This window comes from Pristis pectinata, chromosome 12, assembly GCF_009764475.1.
Source record: "Pristis pectinata isolate sPriPec2 chromosome 12, sPriPec2.1.pri, whole genome shotgun sequence".
Classification (NCBI taxonomy): domain Eukaryota; kingdom Metazoa; phylum Chordata; class Chondrichthyes; order Rhinopristiformes; family Pristidae; genus Pristis; species Pristis pectinata.
In genome coordinates this window covers 46,705,806-46,727,540 of record NC_067416.1, presented here as the reverse complement: position 1 = coordinate 46,727,540, position 21,735 = coordinate 46,705,806, and the positions used below count along the sequence as shown (strand labels likewise).

The 21,735-nt window shown below is 40.9% G+C and overlaps 1 pseudogene; it reads right to left on the bottom strand.

Moving 5' to 3' along the window:
• Positions 1 to 7,333: 7,333 nt before the first annotated feature.
• The window catches only part of LOC127576967 (Ig heavy chain C region, membrane-bound form-like), a 31,336-nt pseudogene continuing 16,934 nt past the window's right edge, over positions 7,334 to 21,735 (bottom strand).

The following is a 21,735-nucleotide window of genomic DNA, read 5'->3' as shown; positions in this document are numbered from 1 at the left end:
GTAAATGCCGATGTGGAAAATGTAAAACTATTTGCATCTATTTTAATGCAAGAGGCCTGTCTCGTGCTGTCGTTGAATTCAAGGCTTTATTTTAAAACGTGGGGCTATGATATTGTTGACATCACTGATACATGGTTGAAAAACGGCAATCTGTCAACTCACGATACTCGGGACAGCATTTTCGGATGAGACGGGGTGAGATGTAAAATGAGACGTGGTATTGCACTATTAGTCAAATAATTCATTACGACAGTATTGAGGTATGATATCACAGAAAGCTCCTCAAATCAGACCATATAGAACAAAAAAATGTCGTCAATTTGGTGGAGCTGTATTGCAGTTATGCATGTCAAAGTTGTTATAGAAAGTGACAATGACAAACCAGGAGGAAACGTCTTAAATCGGTAGAAGACCAATTTCATTTTAGTCAGCGTGACATGGTAAAGATAGACTGGGAGCATCGACTTGCAAGTAACTTTACACCTGCACGGCGAAGACATTAAAAGGAAAAAGAGCGAACGTCTCAGAGAAATTATTCCAGTTAGGGTGAAATCCTGGTCCATCTGTGTCATTTTCTATAACAACTTTGTGTTGTTTGTAAGTGTGGAGGGTCGCCTGAGGCTACAGAGTGATATCAATCTGTTTGTGAAGGGCTGTAAATGGCAGATGGAATTTATTCTTGATAAACGTGAGAACATGCCTTTTTGGAGTACCGATGAGACTGGGCATAGATCTCAGCAGAACATAGGAAAAAGAGGTCACGGTATGCAAATCCCAAGATGTGAAGGTATTAGAGCAGGTAGACAACGTGGTTAAGAAGCCATTGGTGAGACTGGCTTTCTTATGTCTAGGCACTGAATACAACTGCAAGAACGTATATATAGTGCAATTATCATATTTAAGATAGCGTACCAATGTAGTTCTGCTCACCGCACTGCAGAAAGAATGTGGTGATGCAGGAGAGGATACAGAGGAGATGCACCGGGATCTAACATGGGATAGTGCTTTTCATTTATGAGGAGAGACTGGAGAAGACCTGGAGAGCAGGATGTTCAGCGCGGACATAACTGATGTGCGGAAAATTGCGAGCGGTATGCATGGGGTAGACTGCAGGAAATGTTCCCTATTTTAATAGTATATAACATTGGAGGACACAAATTTCGGCCTTGGGGCAAGATACTTGGAGGGGATCTGATGGGGTCTTTTTAACAAGAGCGTGTTGAGTATCTGGAATTCACTACTTTGGGGTGGTGGTGGTGGTGGTGGTGTTGGTGGAACAGAGTAGCTGACAACATTTACGCAGTGTCCGGAATAGAACTTGAGTCACCCATACAGCTTCGGGTCAAGTGCTGGAAGGTGGAATTAACACGGGTGGGTGCCCACTGGTCGCCGTGAACGTGCTGAGAAGAATGGTCTATTTCCATTCTGCATGATTGCCTGTATCAGCTTACCTGCCATTAAATGAATGACTCATGCAATTGTTAACTTTAAGCGGGACTGTTCAAACACAAACATTGTACATTTCGTTTATTCCGCCCTCTATAACAGTGAAGTCATCAATTCTTTTCGAATCATCAGCCTTAAACTCAACTGGCTCAATCTTGAATATTTTCAATATAATTCCTCGTCTTATTGGTTGCTATTTAGGCAGTTTTCAAATTCTCGACTCTCGTCTGAATTCCTCCATCATCTTGCTTCTCCTGTCTCAGCATCCTCTATGTCGAATAGCTTCGAAACCATCTCCATTTCCCTAAATCTTCCCTGTTGACCATTCCCAAATTTTGTCATATTACCATCCACATTTAAATGTCGAGGCCCTTGAATTCCTTCGGTAAACATCCCCACTCTAGATTTGGCTTTGTTCATTTTACAACCACCGCTTTACCCTAGTTTTCTTGATCAGTTATAATATACCCTCATGGGATGCGATGTTAAGTATTTACGACTCTGTGTAGCACAGTGAATGTTTCGCCATTTTAAGATCTATTCCATCATGTTCTGAATAAAGTTATGACTACTTTGCACGAGTATAATATTACTTTTTCGACTTCATTTCATAAAGGTCTTCAAATATCAAATCGTATGTTAACGGATAACTCCCGGAAGGTGCGAAACTGGAGGGTATCATAATCAGAAATTTCCATAATTTAACTCCCGACGGCTGCTATGAATTTTAATTTAAATAAAGTTGAATTACATATAGTAAATTTAAATTGTTTAAAACATTTGTTGGGAAGGTCACCGATTACATGTCTTTCTTGTTCATAAATACAATAATCAAAATGATTGACGTTGTTGCTAAGGCAGAACAGTTAAAACATTTTTTTAATCATCATCATTACAAGTAACTTAATCGGTTTATTGTTTGGGTTATTTCAGTAACACGCCCAGCTCTCCATAAGATCGTTGGAATAAACCTGTGCTTCAGGCGACGTAGTATCCCAGTTGCTTGTCTGAGCTGAATCCCTATGTTATTTTCTTTATACAACATGCAGTTTTATTTCTGATTACACCGGATTTTATTGACATTCAGTTGAGCAAGTGAAAGGTTCATTAAAATGTAATTGAAGACCAATGAAATTTCGATCAGAATTTTCAGCTGAAGAAAATTCAATATATCATTGAGCATTTTTATTGCATCCTCTTTGTTAGCACTTTAACAGTAATTTAATACAAGTGAGCAAAGCATAGTATCATCAAAACAGAGATAAGCAAATCATCTATTTATGAGTGCATTTATTTTCCACCAAAATTTGTCAGGATATACGAAATTCAGACGAAGTAATTGAATTGACGTAACCATGGTCTGAATTTAATTGCCAATGACTGCAGTTGTTCCTGATATCACAATATCACAGAAACCTAAATTCAGTTTCAACCAATTTGTAACTTTACGATTGATGATATCAAAGTTCAGACTGTACAATTGAAGCTAGGTGTGAATAGCATCCAGTTTTTAACCCCCGGAACTGGTGTCATACAGGTTGTGATGTAGTTTTCTCCTGGGTTCCTGCAAGGATGTAAGGCTTAGATTCTGACAAAAAAGTATGTGGATTTTACTCATGTTATTGTGGTGAGCGAATGTGTTCTCCGCCGGGTGCTGCTCATTTCAAAACCCTAAAGACATCCACGGAATCTCCTTTCTCGAATCACCAAGTATTTGATCGACCTCAACGCCGTCACGATTCGGGAATGGCAGACGTTCTCATAATTTAAGTGTGCCACCAGCGCAACCAAACAATAGAGAAGAGTATACTTTTACAGCTTGATTGCATTTCCAATGTGAAGAGTCATTTAGTTTTTGAGTTACGTTGATGCATTCTTTTGTACACAGTGACTGCCTCAACCTATGTATACGCTGTGACTTCTTACTGCGGTCGGTTGTCGAGAGGGAGAAGAGAAGCCTTTGACTCTCTGCCCAGCGGCCGAGGAACATGGTAGTACAGTTTCCATTATCATTCTTTATGACATCATGATCATATGCTTTACAGTCTACGCAGGGAATACATTATGCATTGTAACTCATTGTGAGGTGTACACCTTGTCTGTGAGATAAACCTGAAACTCCACTGATCTCGGTTTTGTAACATTTAACGATATGAAACCAAAAAGGTGTTGCATGTTTGTTCTCCATAGCTTATGCTTAACAAAATCGCACGTATATCGCTGCTATTTATTCTACGATTTTCTTTCATAAAACCTGCACTGCAATTACATTATGATCTAACTTATTCTATGATGGCCAACCTCTTCATAACCTAGCGAAGAATTTAGTACTTGAGTAGGAAACAAAGGATTTCCCTGTTGGAGCAACGCAATTGCAGGTGGGACGTGTTACTTGAGGTCGTTAATAGAAATATCCTGATTCTGCAACAGCTCATGCGTTTAGCGCGAGAATTGTTCTGGGAAATATCAGTACCATCCCAGTCAGAGTCTGATGGAATACTGACAGGCGTGACAGACAGTCAGTAAGCAATAACATAAGTCGAATTCTAAATATTCCTTTCGAGAATTCTACCCTGAGATAAGGACTCCAATGGAGCAATGTGATTAATTTACAGAAACGCTGCAAATTCCAATAAAAATTGCAATTAATTTTGTTATTGGGAAAAAATCCTTATGGTAGTTCCACTGGATTTGATGATAATGATGTCTCACCCCAACCCGGAGTTTCTTTCAAACCAGATTATTGATCAAACTGCTGAACTCTGCAAAGACAGGCAGAGAAATATCGTTTGGTTAATACTCTGGCACTTTCGTAGGTTCATGGAATTATTTGGCACTTATAGCAGATTCCAGTATGCCACTGCTCGATAACAGTTTCCCCTCAATTTACTTTATTCCATGCTGAAGGATATATTTTACAGTTCATTGAGTTGCTACTGATTTATAAACCACTAGCGGTTCTTAAAGCAGAAATAGGAATCAAACTGATGGGAAAAAGGGAATCAAAGTCGTTAACGATTCGCAGAAATAATAATACAACCGACATAAATGGTCAGGTAGGTAACGGTGAGGAAGCAAGCTTGTGCAGTCCTCACAACGTCTGCGTTCCCCATCTGACGGCGGGTCCATTAAAATGTAATCTGGCGTTGCCTTCTGGTTCAGCATCCACTAATTTACCTGCAATGACAGAACACGAACTGAGAATCCAGTGAACATCATAGTGAGGTAAAGGACAACCAGAGTGAATGGTCGAAAGTGTGCATCAGCAAACAATTATTTTCTCATAAACTGTCAGGTCTTTTCTCTGTTTCAGGCGGTCTCGCAATCGCATGTTTTCGTTAGCTTCTGCATGACAAAGGAAACACGTGATGTCTCTATTACACATACTGATACAGTAGAATTTAGATATTGATATGATTTGTCGTCAGGCTCCTAGTCTCTGTCCGTTCCTAATCAACATCTGATCGTTTATCTCAGATGAGGAGGCGTTGGTGGTATCTCTAAATTTTCTCTTCATCATTTTATCTGAAACATGGTGGCATGTGGTATAATGTTGACTTGATAAAGGACTGTCTCTTCATATTTAATTAACACGTCATATTCAGCTAATATTCTAAAGCACACCGTGCACAACTTCACACATTACTGCAGTGAACAAGAGCTGTAATCATATTTCTAAACACAACGCTTGAATTTTCATTCAGTTTCATCAACTTTGTCTCCAACATCCACCCTGTCCTCAAATTTACATGGCCCTTCGCCGACACCACTCTCCCCTTTCTGGATTTCTCTGTCTCCATCTCCGGAGACAGGTTAACCACTGACATCTTTTACAAACCCACTGACTCCCACAATGACCTTGACTATACCTCTTCCCACCCTGTCATCTTCTTCTCCCAGTTCCTGTTTCTCCGCCACATCTGTTCCCATGATGAGGCTTTCTACTCCAATACATCCGAAATCTCCTCCTTATTCAGTGAACGGGGTTTCCCTTCCATCACCATCATTGATGCCCTCGCCGCATCTCCTCCATTTCCGGTACGTCTGCAGTCGCCCCATCCGCCCTCCCCAAGAAAACAGGGACAGGGCTTCTCTTGTCCTCACCGACCACGCCACGAGTCTCCGCATCCAACTCCGCAATTCCTGCCAGCTACAACAGGATCCAACCTCTCAGCACATCTTCCCCTTACTCCCCTCTCCGCTTTCCGTAAGGATAGCGCTCTCCTCGACTCCCTTGTCCATTCGTCTCTTCCCGCAGATGACCCTCTCAGCACCTATCCATGCAAACGCACTAAGTGCTACACCTGCCTCTACACCACCCCCTCTCACCCATACTGTCCTTTCAGGTGAACAGCGATTCACGTGTGTATCCGAATGTGTCATTTATTGCATCCAATCCTTCGTGCACGAACGAAAGTAATCAAAATACAAAAAGCGACAGAAAATGCTGGACGCGTATTGCAGGTCAGGCGGCATCTGGGCAAAGGGAAAAGAGTTAATGATTTGGGTCCAAAGCTCCTCGTCAGTGCGGCGATAGTGATAAATTTGTTAACGAGAGAGCTAGAAGCAGATTATGCTTCTGTGTCTGTGATATGTTTTCTCAGTAGGCGTCTGTTTCACGTGCCAAGTGGGACAGGCTGTACGAATGGGGAGGGGAAAACTGAGCGAAAATCACTGACTGACGACTGACAGAAAGGATCAGTTCTCATGCAGAGAGAAAGAAAGAGCAAACTGCCTAAAGTTGGGGCATTTGATAGTCAAGACAGCAGGGAAGATGGTGGTGGGCAGGGGTTGAGAAAAAATGACTTTCTCTGATAATGTGAAATAATGTGGCCTTTAAGATCAGACCATGTGAATTAAAATGGAATGAAGTACTGCAGGCAAAGTGAAGAGCACAGAAACCGTTCGTTCATTCCGTCAGTGCCTATCTATACTTATCCCATTTGCTCGGATTAGGTGCATGGACTTTTACGGTTTGTCTATTCAATTGACTATCCAGATGTCTCTTAAATGTTGTGATTGTATCAGCCGCCACCACCGACTCTAACAGTGTGTCTAGATATGACCGTTCCAAGTGTGGAGAACTTTCCGCTCACATGTAAATTCTTCACTTTCAACATAAAATTACATAGTCTTGTGTTAGACAAAGTACAAGGAAGAGACAGGATTCCTGCTGTCTATCCCATCTTTACTTTTCATAATTCGACTCATCATACCTCAGCCTCCTCTCCAGGGAGAACAAACCAAGCCTAATCTCCTCTCCAGGGAGAACAAACCAAGCCTAACCAACTCTCCAGTTCAGCCAAGATAACGGAGAAAATGGAGAACATCCTCTGTATCCTGTCAGCGCCATTACATCCTTGTTACTGAGTAGCGACTAAACTGCACACAGGACTCCAAGTGTGGCCCATTCAATGTTTCGCAAAGTTGCAACATGGCATCCCAATTCTTATGTTCTCTTCCTCCTCCAATGAGGGCAAATGTTCCATATGCCTTCTTAACCATCTTATCGTTTAGTGTTGCCACTTACAGGGAACAGTTGACGGACCCGAATGTCTCTCTGTTCATTCTTAGTGCCCTGCCATATACCATGTATGCTCGACCCTCATAGTGTTTAACTTTCCATTACACTCTAGCTCTTATCTTCCAACTGGCAACGCCCCTTAAAACTCTCCTGCTGATATCCCTCTGTATTCTTTGACAAACCTTTTCGCCAGTTATGCCCAGACTTACCAATAAAACCTTCCCCGTTCACATCCAAGTCGTTAATAAATATTACAGTCAGCAAGGTTCCATAAGCAAACATTCCGATACCTCCCGACGGACAGACATTCAATCAGAAAAAACATCACTCCATCAGGACGCTCTGCCTCTGATTTGCAAGCCATTATTGGCCACAATTTGCCAGCTCAGCTTGGATCCAGTGTGCCTTAATTGCCTGGACCAGCCTACAATGCAAAACCTTGTCAACGGTCTTACTAACGTCGTAGTGGACAACATCTATCGTCTTTCCAAGATCAATATTCTTAGTTATCTGCTCGAAAGAAAATCGATCAAATCATTGAGGCAAGCTATCCTGCGAACAAAGGCACCCTTAATATCGCAAATTATTCACTACCTTTCGCAGTAATAATAACACCCGTCCTTTTGATTTTCTTCCAATGTTGATACAAACAGAAAGAAAGAGTAAGTTATTTAAAGTTCGACAAGATGTTATTGACACCGAAGGATGCAGTATGCCCAGATAGGAGATGAAGTGTTTTTAGTCCAGCGTGAATTGGGTCTCATTGTAGCTGTAAAGGAAACAACTGGCAGATCGTTCAGAGTGGGAGTTGTATGGAGAAATAAACGGGGAGGTAACTGGAAGCGCCATGCCATTTGTGAGGATTAAGTGTCGGTGTTCGGCAAAACGATCACAAACCTTCATTTGGTGTCTCTAAGGAGGAGGAGACCACACTGTGATCATCGAATGCATAACATTGGTTTAGAAGAGGTTCAGCTGAAAGACTGCTTCACCCGAATAGTCTAGATCTTTGGATGATGGCAAAAGGAGAAAGAACAGATGTTGCATTCGGCAGATGTATGAGGGAGTGGAATTTAGTTGAAGCCGTGGAAATAATGAAGGATGATCCGTTGAATAAGGCAATTATGGCGTGAAAGCTAAGGACCCAGCTTGCTTATCTCCTGAGATGGAGCCGGATAGATTCAAAAAGTAAAGAGAAGGGTTAGAAATTGACCACCTGAAGGCGAGAGCAGGGTTTCAGGGAAAGTGATAAAATTTAAGAGTTCTCTGTTAGCTGAAGAAACAGCAACAATGCAGTCAATATTATATCGGAAAACGTGTTGATGAAAGGGGACCAGTAGAACTGAAACAAAGACTGGTCCATCCACTTCACGAAAAGGCACACCTCGGAAAATGAGTTTGTTGGTGGAGGGAAACCTTCATTCAAATAGATGGTCATTGCTCCAAACTCTCCCAAAATGGGCCATGAAAAGGCTTTGTTTACCAATGACAGTTATAATCAAGGGGCAATGAAGATTGAAATTTACCGCCATTGACAACCTTGTGTTATTTCAACAAACTTCTCATCCAAATAATAGTGCTTACTCTAGGGTCACTCTTGTAATGTTAAACAAAGTTGCAGCCAATCTACGTAGAATATTGCTCCCACAGACATGTTTTCTGATGCAATGCACTTAGAGAGTTAAAAGTTCGTCTGGACGTTGAGTATATTTTCGTCGTTCTTCGTCTGAATGTCAAACATGAAATCGGTTTAAAACTCCTTCTAAAGCATTTTGCAATGTGCATTGTTCCGTTATTGCATAGTAGAGTGGGCGAGATATGGAAATCAAGTTACTGCAGGTGGATTTCGGCCCGCGTGATTTTGTTTCAAAAACATTGGTGTTGAAATCTATTTGATGGCCTGATGGAGATTTATAAACGAGATACTGGAAGCACATTGCATTACTTACAGCTTTACCAATTCATACTTTCACAATTAGTTGTTTATTATTTGACGTGGAACAGCTTATTGATTTTCAGAAAGAATAATTATTTCTGTATAAAGTACTCGATCAGTGACAGCTGTGGACATAAGCCTATAAATCGAAATGGCATTTGCAGAAAAAAAACCTAAAAATAGTGGAACATCCAACGGGTCGGGCAGCATCTGTGGAAAATGACCGTAGCCTTCTAACTTGATTTTCCTCATATGTCTTTGAAAGTCCTGATTAACTCTATTTCCAGTCTTTTGGACAGTGAATCCTAGATGATTGTATTTCTCTATATAAAAGACACCCTTCCTGTATCTGCGAATCATCAGATCCTAGGGAGAGAACCCTTGTACTTGCCCTGGCTATAACATAATCGTTTACGGTCTGTCAACAAACAAAACTTCTCCATTTTATATTGCAGCTTAAATCCCTCATCCACAGAACTCTTCTTGCAAGTTCCTTTGCGTCCTCCCTGGAACTTATACATCATTCCTAAAATGTGGTAACTATAATTAGATATAATAATCCAGCTATAGAGTTACGGGTGTTTCATAAGTATCTAAAATGACCTCTTGTTTTTGATTATCTGAAATTATTCCAGAAACGCAGAATCGCAAAGACTTGATTAACTGAACTCTCAATTCTCACTTCCATGGAGTTAACGACATTTGCACCTCTCTAAATGCACATTCTTGAGTACAACGTCAAGATTGCTCACCTCTGTTCGTGTACTTATCTATATTAGCTCTCGTCTACAATGTTTCGGGCTATTCTGCGGATGTACCTGTGCCCTCTTGCAATCCACTGCAGTCCATCATACCGTTTACAATATTTTATGACCTGGTTTTAATTCCAACTTTGAAATTTTCCCCGGTATATTCTTGTGCAAATCCTTATGTACAATTAGAGATCACTGCACCGAATCTTGTTGGAATCCAACGACTACCATCCACCAATCTGACAAACAACCGTTTCCCACCATTGTCAATAGGGTGCTGTTCCTGCCGTTTGTGGTCGACGTCATTGTGACAGTGAACTCGCACTGGACCATGCTACTCATTGCACTGTTAGAATGTGGCCCAACGCAAGGCTGAGGAAGAGGATTTCATCTTCCGCTTGAGCATGTTTCAAACTTCTAAACACAATATGGAATACTACACATTCACGTAACTTCTGTATATCAGAAGTCAGTCGGTAATATTGACCTAACCTGTTTTTTCCCTTTTAATTTCTTCAAGTGGAGGACGCGTACAGACATTTTTTTTTCTGCTCTGCATTTCGGAACTTCTTTATTATTTTTTCCCCAAAATCATCTTCCTGACTTATCAGATTCCAGTACGTGTAACCATTGTGTCCCCCCTCCAGCTTCTCTTCCCACCTTCACCGTCCTCTCCCTCACTTGGCTCCATCCACCTGATTCTTTACTTTACCTGTGTCTGCTTCCACCTATCAGCCACCTGCCCCTTTCTCACAACTCCGGCCCTCCCTTCTCACATCTCGTATCTCTCCCTGTGATCCGTCACCACTCCGTCGTCCATTTTTCACCTCCCGGCCCCTAACTGTGTCATCCTCTCCCTCTCCTCTTCAAACGTGCTATTTTACCGATCCACTCTCAGTATTTATATTGCGTCTCGACTCAAAACATTGACCATTCCTCCTCCCCACCCCCACATATGCTGTCCGACCCGGTGTCTTCCTCCAGCAGATTGATTTTGCTCCAGATTCCAGCATATCCGGTTTATTGTGGCCCATTCCTTTGTCTATGTTACTCTGTCTATGTTCTAATTCTCCAAGTGTTCTCATTCCCTCTTTACCAATCATGATTACATCTTATCGCCGTGGTCATGCCCTTTTTACCCTATCAGACATCCCTTCGTCCCTTCATTCCAACAAGCTTCTTTTGTCTCTTTCATAGTTCAGAAGAAGCGGCTTCGACCTCAGTGGTTACGTTTGGTTTTTTCCCACATTTTCATCTGCGTCTTTCCAGCATTTCAACATGTTCTGTTTATTTCGTTTGCGGTGTTGCAGGGCAGGAGAGTGTAAATTATTTCCTCCCGATAAAGATGCTACAACAAGGTGGAAATTTTCTTAAATTCTTCCTCGGCCGCTCACATCGACGTTTGCGCGGAATACTTTCTCCCAAGAAGCTTATGGTTCTGCAGGTGATGTTTTAAACCTGAGTTTTACTGATATGTATTAAACAGGCAAGCTACATAGAGGCAGGTTGGGCATTGATCAGAAGCAAGCATTATTTAATTATGTGTTGGAAAAAATAGTGGATTCAATTACCTTTCCTCTGTTCTTATGCAACAACCTCGAGTCAACTTCTAACTTCAGCATGTCTTAGCTTGTAGACTATTTAGTATTGTTCTTTTTATGAACAGATACTATGTGGATTTCATCGTAAAATATGATTACCACGTTTCATTATTTATTCAGTTATTAATCTTTTAAACGTCGCCGTTGTTGCGTTTACATAAGCTCGTACTTATTACTGCAATACTAACTTAGTATCCCCACCATTCAGTCCTCTAATTACACCCCTTCTTTCCTTTCATTTATCATATTCTCTTGACAAACCCACTGACGTTATATATACATATCCTTTCATTAGAGATTTAATCTCCTTACATTTTTCTTTAGTCCTCCTATACACGGATATCATATTCAGAAAAATTATTAGATGTGCAGTTAAACATAAGAGTAACACTGAAGCCCGAAATTACTCTCTGGGGACAATATAAATTAGCCGTCTGTTGAAATGCTTAATTCACAGATCCTACCCTATTATACCTGAAATATGCGCCAGCATTCAATTGGATTTGTAGTAGGAACTTGCATCACTGAAATTCGCTATTACCTTAATAGTCGTTGTAAATGCACTGTACATTATACTCATCATAAAGAGGATCACGAAGGCGATTAATGTTGCAGGAGATCTGACAACCTCATCCAAGTTTTCTAATATTTCTTCACCGACTGCACAGTTATCCAGGTCTTCCAGGATTTCGGAGATTTCTGGAATCAATAAATACGCATTATTGTTGACTATTTTTGTGTGGAAAGAAAAATAGACCAAAAGCCATTGCAAGGACATGAAGCTTGAGTTACGAGGGACATAATGCATTAGAACATCAACTGTGCGAATATTCAAAGTTGTTCCATCAGACGAACTGCAAACACTTCCAGGCATTACGTAACCGAGGACAGTCGCAGACACAAAAAAGAAAATCTGGGCTTCTGCCCGTATCACTATTATGTTTTACATTATCAGCCGGGGTGACTTCAGAGTCTATTTTCTGTTGTAAAAATTGGATTGTGGTTCACGCGACCAACTCAGAGAAATGGGATACTGAGACAGTAATAGATAGTTTTGACATTGAAACATCCGTATTCGCCAGCTGTATGACCCATTCCCTTTGAAAAAATTAGTTAAAAGAAAATTCTCAATTTCCGGTTTCGATGAAACAATTGGTCCAATGCAGCTAAATTCATGGAAGTGAGGTCAAATGAGGCAGGATACTATCATGCACTTAGGTCTTGGGTTGAAGGATGATATTCACTTCCACATTAAAACAGACTCGACCATGCTCCAAACGCGCCCCTTCCGCATCCCCATAGAGTAAAGGGAACGTATCATTCTATAAATACACATGACGTACCTTTCCCAAGGCCAGTAATCATTTCCTACCATCTGGAGCGCAGCATTCATGCTGGGCTTTGCTTTATATAGTTGCAGCATAACTGCTACATCCAACTTTTACTCTTGCATATCCAAACGCATACTGCACTGGATTTGTTAATGCTTTAGTCTGTGCCATTATTGTATCCTGCATCAATGAATTTCCTTTGCCTCACTGGAACTGCTTCTAAGACGTAAGCATCTTGAACCTAATTTTGATTTGTCCTCTAAACTGAACTGACGCTTCAAAATATTTGCCAATTCTTGAATATATTAATTTATCTTCATACGGTCACATTGTTTACAATGGTGCAATTATTGGGGATGGCGGTAATTTGTAATTCTCCATACTACCAGATGAACTTTTAATAACTGTAGTGATGACTCCTAACCAGAGTGCATGGAGCCCTCGCCGAGAAAGACCATAAAATATTCTGAGTGAATACTCAGTAATCTGCTAACGAGCCGAGATAATAGGAAACTCGCTTAAATATATCACCATAAAAGATCCGAATCAGAATCAGATTCAGGTTTATTATCACTGACATATGTTGCGAAATTTGTTGTTTGTAGCAGCACTACAGTGCAACAACGAAAAAATGCGAAACATTACAAAACTAAATAAATCGTGCAAAAGACGAATAATGAGATCGTGTTCATGTGTTCAATGACCGTTCAGAAATCGGATAGCTGAGGGGAAGAAGCTATTCTTAAAAAGTTGAGTATGGGTCTTCAAGCTCCTGTACCAGCTCCCTGATGGTAATAAAGCGATGACGGCATATTGCTGATGGTGATGATCTATCTAAGATGTTGTTTATGATATATCTTCGAGTGCACTTGGACTCATGATGGTCTAATACGAGAACGTGGAATTGACTTCTGGCGCTGTTCAGACAGCCGTTTAGAAATTAACCACATGTGGCCTCCTCCTTACAGATAGGTTAATGCCTGACATGCAGCAGCCCATTTCAACGGCAAAGACGGCATATTATTAATTTCTAACCCTGTTGGTGTCTTTGAAATAAATTCTATGAAATTTATTTTTAATGTTTTAAAATGTATTCATTTAATTACTTTAATTAATTGAAGGGATATTCATGTATCTAATATGAGGCATAATTAAAAGCTGTTAAAGGTTATTTAATCGTACGAAAGAACACCAGGACGGAACAGGATTAGCACTAATAGGATCAGTCACACGATACTCCATTGCCAGTTGATATTCACACGGCTCACACCTCAGCTTTAGAAACCAATCTTGAGCTCCATCCTGCATATCATGCTGCAAAAACTAAGTGCGAACACAGAAAAAAACGGGCACAGGTGGGGCTGCTAGATAGAGGAAGCTTCGTCTCCTTAATTTGGATTTATTTAGAATTTCACAGGGCCCTTCAGGGGAACGTTGCGGGACAGCATTTAACAGCAAACATCTTCGGTTTTTACAATAGGTGATATAAAAAACTTTCGTTGGATTCAGCTCTGCATCTCATGTGGAGAGGTGCAAACAGTTATTGAAGGATATGCAATGTTTGGGATCTTCACATGGCGGCCAGTGTTTCCACCAAAGTGCCCAGAAAGACATCAAGGGTAGAGTAGAATGAAGATGTAGACCGGAAAGACGAGTCTGTTGAAGATTTAGTTTCCAGGACAAATATGGTCCCAGGTATGCTTTGACAGATAAGTAACTCGTGTATGTCAATGTGCAAACGGAGGATAAACAAAATAGCTAGAACACGCTTGCAGAGTCTAACCCTGTCAGGAGAGCATCAACACTGTCATGGGTGCTCAAACAATTGCACGGATAAACGGTTCGGTACCTGTTCATTTGAGGAAGAGTAAGAAGCAGATTATGACGAAGAGCATTGTACAGTGAAAGCAAATACCTCCTTCCGTTTCAGCCAATTACCAAGAACAGGGATGGTGACAGGTTAACGATTTTGGAGGGTCTCTTATTTCGAAGGGTTATAGCCTTACCAATACTAAAGTGCATTGAATGCCGGATAAACAGCGTCAGAAACCAAAGGAAACATGGAAGAGTGTGGGAAAATTAAAATCTCTATTTCTGTGGAATCTGATGTGTTACCGCTTAAAGCAAGCAAAGATGCATGATGTATTCACAAAGAAGATGAGGGACAGGAAAATATTCCCTCGCGAAACGACAGAGTAATAATCTGAGACTAAGAAGAGAGATTATTGGAACACATTTCCTAACGAAACCTGGATGGACAAAAGTGAAATCAGAAAAGCACCAGTTTCAATGGAAATTTTCCACCATTATTTTGAGATGATGTCTATCCGCCTTTATTTCCATAGTTCTGTTGAGAGATAACTCATGCACGAATGAGCCACGTAAGTCAAATAAGTCCTCGAATCCGATCTAACACGAACTGTGAGGATCTGCTTCACCTGAGGAATTCTCGGTCGATCCACCCCGACCCCTCTCCAACCATCTCCCCGCCGCGATCAAGGTTTGTGAAAAGCGAGAGAATGGAAGTGAGTCATTTATTATAGAATTGTCGCACAATACTGAATCCTGGATTACTTCTTAATTGCAAAGATAAGAGCACACATCGGGAAGCCAAAAGGTTTAAATTCTGCATTTATTTCAATGTAAAGCTGCATACAGGACAAATCACCATCTCCTATCTATTCAATAGCTGGCTAATTTCTCCGAAGCATTTTCAGCGTCAAAAACCGTTGCAGCATTATGAGTTGTTCATCACAATTTTCTCTGACTGATGAGATTACTGAAATATTTCAACAGATGTTGAATAATTTGAAGGGGGACTGTGGCTTTTGATAAATATGGGATTTACCTACTCGGCAGCTCAATCAGTTACGAACTTAACGACAACTTACAAAGAATTAGCCACTGATCACGAATAACTAGACGCAGGATTTAAAACTGTCCGTTAGAACGAGTGACACATTAACGAAAGTAGGTTTACCGTGAGATTTATTTATACTTCTGACTAAATTCGTCGGGAGGTATGGATGTCCAACCAAACAGCTGAAGGTGTTCCTCTTCTCCCAGTCCTCTGCTGTCACCCTCAGTTTGCTGGCAACTGAGCTGGAGCCGCTTCCTTATCGGTGTCAGGTTGGATGGAATATCCCGAATCCAGGTAAGTGTCATTGGCCATCTAGGCTATGTATATGTCATCTGGGTAAACCCGGTGGCTAGGCAAAGTAGGGACGCTGTTTTCTTGGCTTGAATCTCGTCCGATGATGGGTGCAGTAAGCAGACATTGGGACGTTGCATTTCAGTAACTAGAAGGATAAAAGTAATCGATTAGTAGTTTTATTTTCTGACCTGAGGATCACTCTTCATTCTGTCTCTTCAGCAGAACCAGGGTGGTGAATAATCTTTGAACTCAACAAACGAGATCAGCGTTTTAAACGAGTGCTTAACTGTTCTCGAAATAAATAAAGTTGCGTGTACTCGTTATTGATAAAACTACCATTTATAATTTTGCTCTTTCATTTCTGTGAAGGTGACTACATGTTTTCTACGCAACGACGCGGGTCTTAAACTTTATTGTTTATTGTTATTTGTTGAACGGCAAGCAAATGATTAGGGACCATTCGATTTTTCATTCAATTGACTGGGTGATGAATGTCAATGTCCCAAACTTTCTTTCATGGGCTATGTTGTCTCTGAGCGACGGTTAATTGCGCTTACCCTCAGACTTTTTTGTGGATATTTTCAATGGTGTTGGCAGTTCACTGCCTTTTCCGAAGCACAGGTATTCAACTCCACTGTTCCACTCCTCCACGCTGACCTTCAGCTTGCTGACGATGGTGTATTTACTTCCCCTCCACTCAGGACTGTGAGTCTCAACTCCATCCATTCTCCGACTCCCATTCACTCGCCAGGAGACGTTGACGTTTTGTAAATTGGCGTAAACCACTTCACAAACAACGGTTGCTCTTTTATGTGTCCAAATCTCTTCAAAGGATGGTTTTTGTATGATGGCACTAATGTCGGATGCATGGCAATCTTCTGGAAACGAGAAGTGGGTATGGTTATTTTTAATCTTTCATGTTCAAGCTGCGGGTAATATCGTCTGCAACCAGGTTACTAGAAACTGATAATCCCACTTACTACTCACTTTTCTCCGATTACCTCTGCTTCGCTAATAACGCCCTTCCGCCTTATGGGCTTGCTTCCTCTGTCCTCTTTGGATGATGTCTTCAATAATATTGCGTTCAGTAATACCACAGAGCAAAAATTAGATTGACAAAAATTTAACAGTGACTAATTTCTGCCGTTCCGGGGATGCGAAGGTTCACCCGTCAGAACATGAGAATATTTAGAGCAAACATTGCCTAATCGCCAAACTCTGGCTGCCGCGGAAGTGATTAGCATAATATGACCATATCGTTTCTCTCATCCAATCCTCAACTTGATTATTAACCAATCTTGACGAATAGGATAAATACACGGCAAGTTATACTCAGTACAAACTGCAACACTTGACTGCGATTTCTCCATTATGGACAGAGTAGATTGCGCTTAGAAATAAAAGAAAACATAAAACATGCCAATGAATTCTAATAAAGAGCACTGTTCGATGTTTAACATTGTACACCATCATTTTATGACTACAGAAATGACTCTCATCTGTTCAATATTTTCGGTCATATTATGTAGAAACAATTCCACCAGAAACAGGAACACGCCTCATTACTTTCAAATTGAAGCGGTCATTCTAACGTCGTAAATTATCACGTGCCGGAAAATATAATAGAACCAACATATTCTCAGTTCCTTCTTGCCAAACAAGTTATCCTGTATATTACTAAAATATTCCGCAATGTAAGCACCGACAACGACGATATTTACTTTCCAACTCATTCCAGAAACACAGTGGCATTTTGAAAGAAATACAGTAAAATGTGTCCATATCTTTTAATGGTGCCAATCCGATAGAAGGCAATGTGGCAGAAATTGTTTATGGGGCGACAGAATAACCACAATTGTGGTTCTGGTGTGAGCATGTGAAGAAATACCATGCATTAATTTGCATGACTCCTTAAATGTCATGGCGCACATTATAAAGTCTGTCATACAAGGTTTCCATATATTTTCATTTCCAGAAACTGTCGGGATATTGTAGGTGGCTGGGATGGGGAGGGGCAGCAAAATGCATTAGCATGTGAGGAATAAAAGTGTGTGCTCCAGATCATTTAAACGGCAAATGGATCTAAACGCAACTGAGGGCGTGGCAGAAAGATCCGCAGAAAAGATACCCTATTAAGGGTATCTTTAAGTGGGATGATTTACTGTCAAAATATTTTCTTCCGCCTTCATTCAACGAAATAGCAGCATCTTAACTTTAATTTCCTATTTGTTTTCTTGCAACTGCGTAAGCAGCGGGAGCCTCATTAAATATGTTTAAAAAATGCGAGCTGAATTACCCCAGCACAGATTGTTTGTTGATACAGACACCACTATTGTCGTCAGACGTATGCTTTGAAAATGGACATTCATGCTAGACCACCAAAATGTGTAAAGGTCAAACAACTGTTTCGCAGAGATCTTGCTGAGTTCTATTCAATCCTTACGTAATCAGAATCACATAATTGGCGACTTCCACCTGAAAGTCTCCCCTTGGTAAGTTTGACTTCTTTGGTCCATTGAAACTTGCAAACGGCCATAGTGAATTCAGCAAATATTGCAGGTGGGAAATTGGACCGTGAAGGATGAGTAGTTCGCTTTCCAAAGGTACAGGCCTTTAAAGTTGTTATTTAATTCCTTTTCTTTTGGAATATGGGTGCAGCTGGTTTGACCAGTATTCAATTGCCACACATGATTAAATTGACCAAGTGAACTACATTCTTGAAATGTTGCAGTGCTTCTGGTGACGCATAATCTGCACTATAGTTGGGTAGGGTCGGGTAGGGAGTTACAGTTTGTAGACCCAGTGAAGCTGAAGGAAAGACGATATATTTCCAAATCAGGACACGGCGCCCACGGAGGAGAACATGCAAGTGAAAGCATTCCCTTTTATCTGCAGCCTTTGTCCATCTTGTTGGCCGGGCGCTGGGAGGAATTGTCGGTTGCGTAAATAAATAACATCTGTGAGTGTTGTATATGTTAAAGAGTACAGCAGCTGTGTGCCACTGGTGGAGGAAATAAGGGTTTATGGTCGTGGAGGCTGCTGCTTATAGGGAATCGCGGCGATCGGTACTGGAGCCGCAGCTACTATCAATCTATTTCAATGACCATAGTGAGGGGATTTGGTGCAATATATTCATGATAGCTGAGAATACAAAGTTGGCGGCATTATGGGCTGTGAGAAGGATTCATAGAGAATCTAGTGGGATGTGGACGCTTTGAATAACTGGGCAAGTACTTTAGCGATAGAATATGAGGTGGAAAACCTGAATACATGAATTTGCGAGAAATAAATGGAAAAATGGGCTATTCATTAAATGGTTTGTAAACAATTGGTGGTCAGAGAGGTCTGCATGTTCTTGTGCGTGAACTATTGAACGTCAAAAGCACATTGTTAAATCTCCATCTGTATTTTAGCAGATATATACTGTATGTTACTTGCTACTTCCATTCCGTTTTAGAATGTGGTAGAGATATCCATGCAAGCAGACGCGGACAGCCTCATTTCCTGATGTTCTGCGAATAGATTTGGTAAATATGCATTTGTATGCGAAAATAAAATCTTGCTATGGAGAGAAGTTCTTGAAATAAGCAGCTGAAGGTAATTAAGCATTTCCCTGAACATCTCTTACAGTGATGTCTTGGTGTTTGGTGAACTAATCTCCATTATTTTTGTTGGTGCAAGGTGTGGCTCCAACCATCGCAATGATTCCCATTGCAGATGGATTTCAAATTTAACAGACCTACTTGATGACACACTCATTCAAATGCTACATGATGTCACCTTTCCCCTTGAATTCAGATCTTTGTTAAAGTTCGAATGAATGCTCCGAGAAGTCTGGTTTTCGCGTGGACCCAGCGAACCCCAAATTTGGCATTATCGACCAGGTTTCTGCTGGGTAATTGAAGCTTGGCAGTGATTTGGAACAGGATGACTGATTGCCAATTAATTGGAATCGAATTGCCTTACTTTTGTGGGACATAACGTCCAGTTGTCTGCCTGGTGGGGTACTTCTCTGTGCTCAAGTTGTACTGCAACAATTTACATCCTCGGCTTGTTTTGGAGAGCAGTTCTCCATTTCTGGACGAGTGACACTTTATTTCATGTGGCATGGGATGTAATGGTCCAAATAATTAGATCATTTATGTTGACTTTGTATCAACATAAGTACTATATTTCAAGCTTTACCATAACACTGGTACAGCAGGAACTCCTTGCTGCGCTAATGGGTACTCCTTGTCCATCACGGATGGCACGAGGAGTTGTTGCGACGTTAGGGCTGAAGATTATCGAACCCAAGCGAGACAAATGTGCCAAAAGTGGGGATTCACTCTCAATACTGAAGAAATTTGAATATTTCCCTCCCCCGCGGAGAAATTATTCGTGCTCGAATATTTCAAGATAGTTAGCAACAGAAGTTAAACTAAAAATAAACGAAACTTGCGAACACAGTTACACTCGTCGTGTCGAATTCACTCCATTCACACTTTGTTTCTCCAGTGACCGGAATTTTAAAACAATGTACAATGTATCCCATTGATTAGTGCGCCCACTTTTCTATCTAATCACTGAACAGTGTGCTTTGAATATAGTCTACGGTGGCCAGGTTGCTCAGCAGTGAATTCAGAGAAACTGGATTTGGTCGTAACCAAGCTATTCACTCAGCATATAGTGAAGATTTATCACTAAACCATCTTTTCACTGCATATTTGTGATAAATAAGCTTATTCATACCCATTGATCACGTGCTACCTAACGATGAAGGAGTATGATGACAAGTGTGATCCATTAGTCGACGTTCCCAGATTATATTCAAAAAGGCCAAGGATGGGTTCCATCTATATTGTAATTCATCAGTTAATACCCATACACATAGATCACGCTTTATTCCATTCGGGTCCTATCACTCGTGGGGTATATTAATTTTACATGCAGTTAGTGTCCCTGTACTCAGCAGAGATCCGATTATATGTGTGGAAGCTAAGTTGATATTCATAAATATTATTTTACCAGACCATCAGAGAGGTCTAATCACTACAATCGTATGATAAAATGGTCCATTAAACCTGCTCAATGCAGACTGTTATTGGATTTTACCTGTAGACTGGGATGTAGAGCGCGGATTGGATGTGCGAATTTGGTTAAAATGTCCTTACCTTTCCGGGTCTTGATGCTTCTCATCACAGTGGATTTTTAAGGCGGGTGTGAGACGACACAGGAGTATTTTGCGTCCTTATTCTAATCGTCTGTAGTCAAATAGAGGCGGCTTTTTGTGCTGAAAGTCATGTCCTGCTGAAGTGCTGTGGGGAAGGTGGTAGCGATCGAGAGGAATGAAGCTCCGCCTTTCTGCCAGTAAATGGTTTTGTTGTCGGGATAGAACCCTGTTATCAAGCATGTGAGTGTAGCGGTGCGCGCCGTTTGAATCTCCTCTGGAGACGGGGACAAGAGTCGGAGCATAGATTCCACTGGTTTGGCTGCAGGAGAAGGTCAATGTTAATATTCTGAGAACCACCTTCCGGTAATGTGGTTGGAATGAAACACTGGAAATATCCATCAGGACTTATGAAATCGAGAGAAGGAAACAATATCCCCTTTTCTATTTGAGAAGGTCGCTAACTATGGGCTGGTCCAGTTGTATAATGCAAATGGAAACTGTGGTGAACTGGTTATTTGTTAGTGGGAGGCAAAGGGTGGTGGTGATGATGATTTTCTGTTTAGAAATCTTTCACGAGTGGCGTACTGCAAGAATCAGTCCTGACACCTTTGTTGTTGATGATATATAATAACGATTTGAATGTGTCTATACGACATATAGTCACGAAACTGACAAATGACACGAAACCTGGTAGTGTTGTTGATATCGAGGAACGGCTTCTAATGTTACAAAAGGTGAAAGATTAGAGAGAAAGTTGGGCGGAACATTAGCAAGTGGACTCTAATTCCAACAAATGTATGTCAATGCATTTTGGGAAATAAGAAAGTGGGTACGCCTTA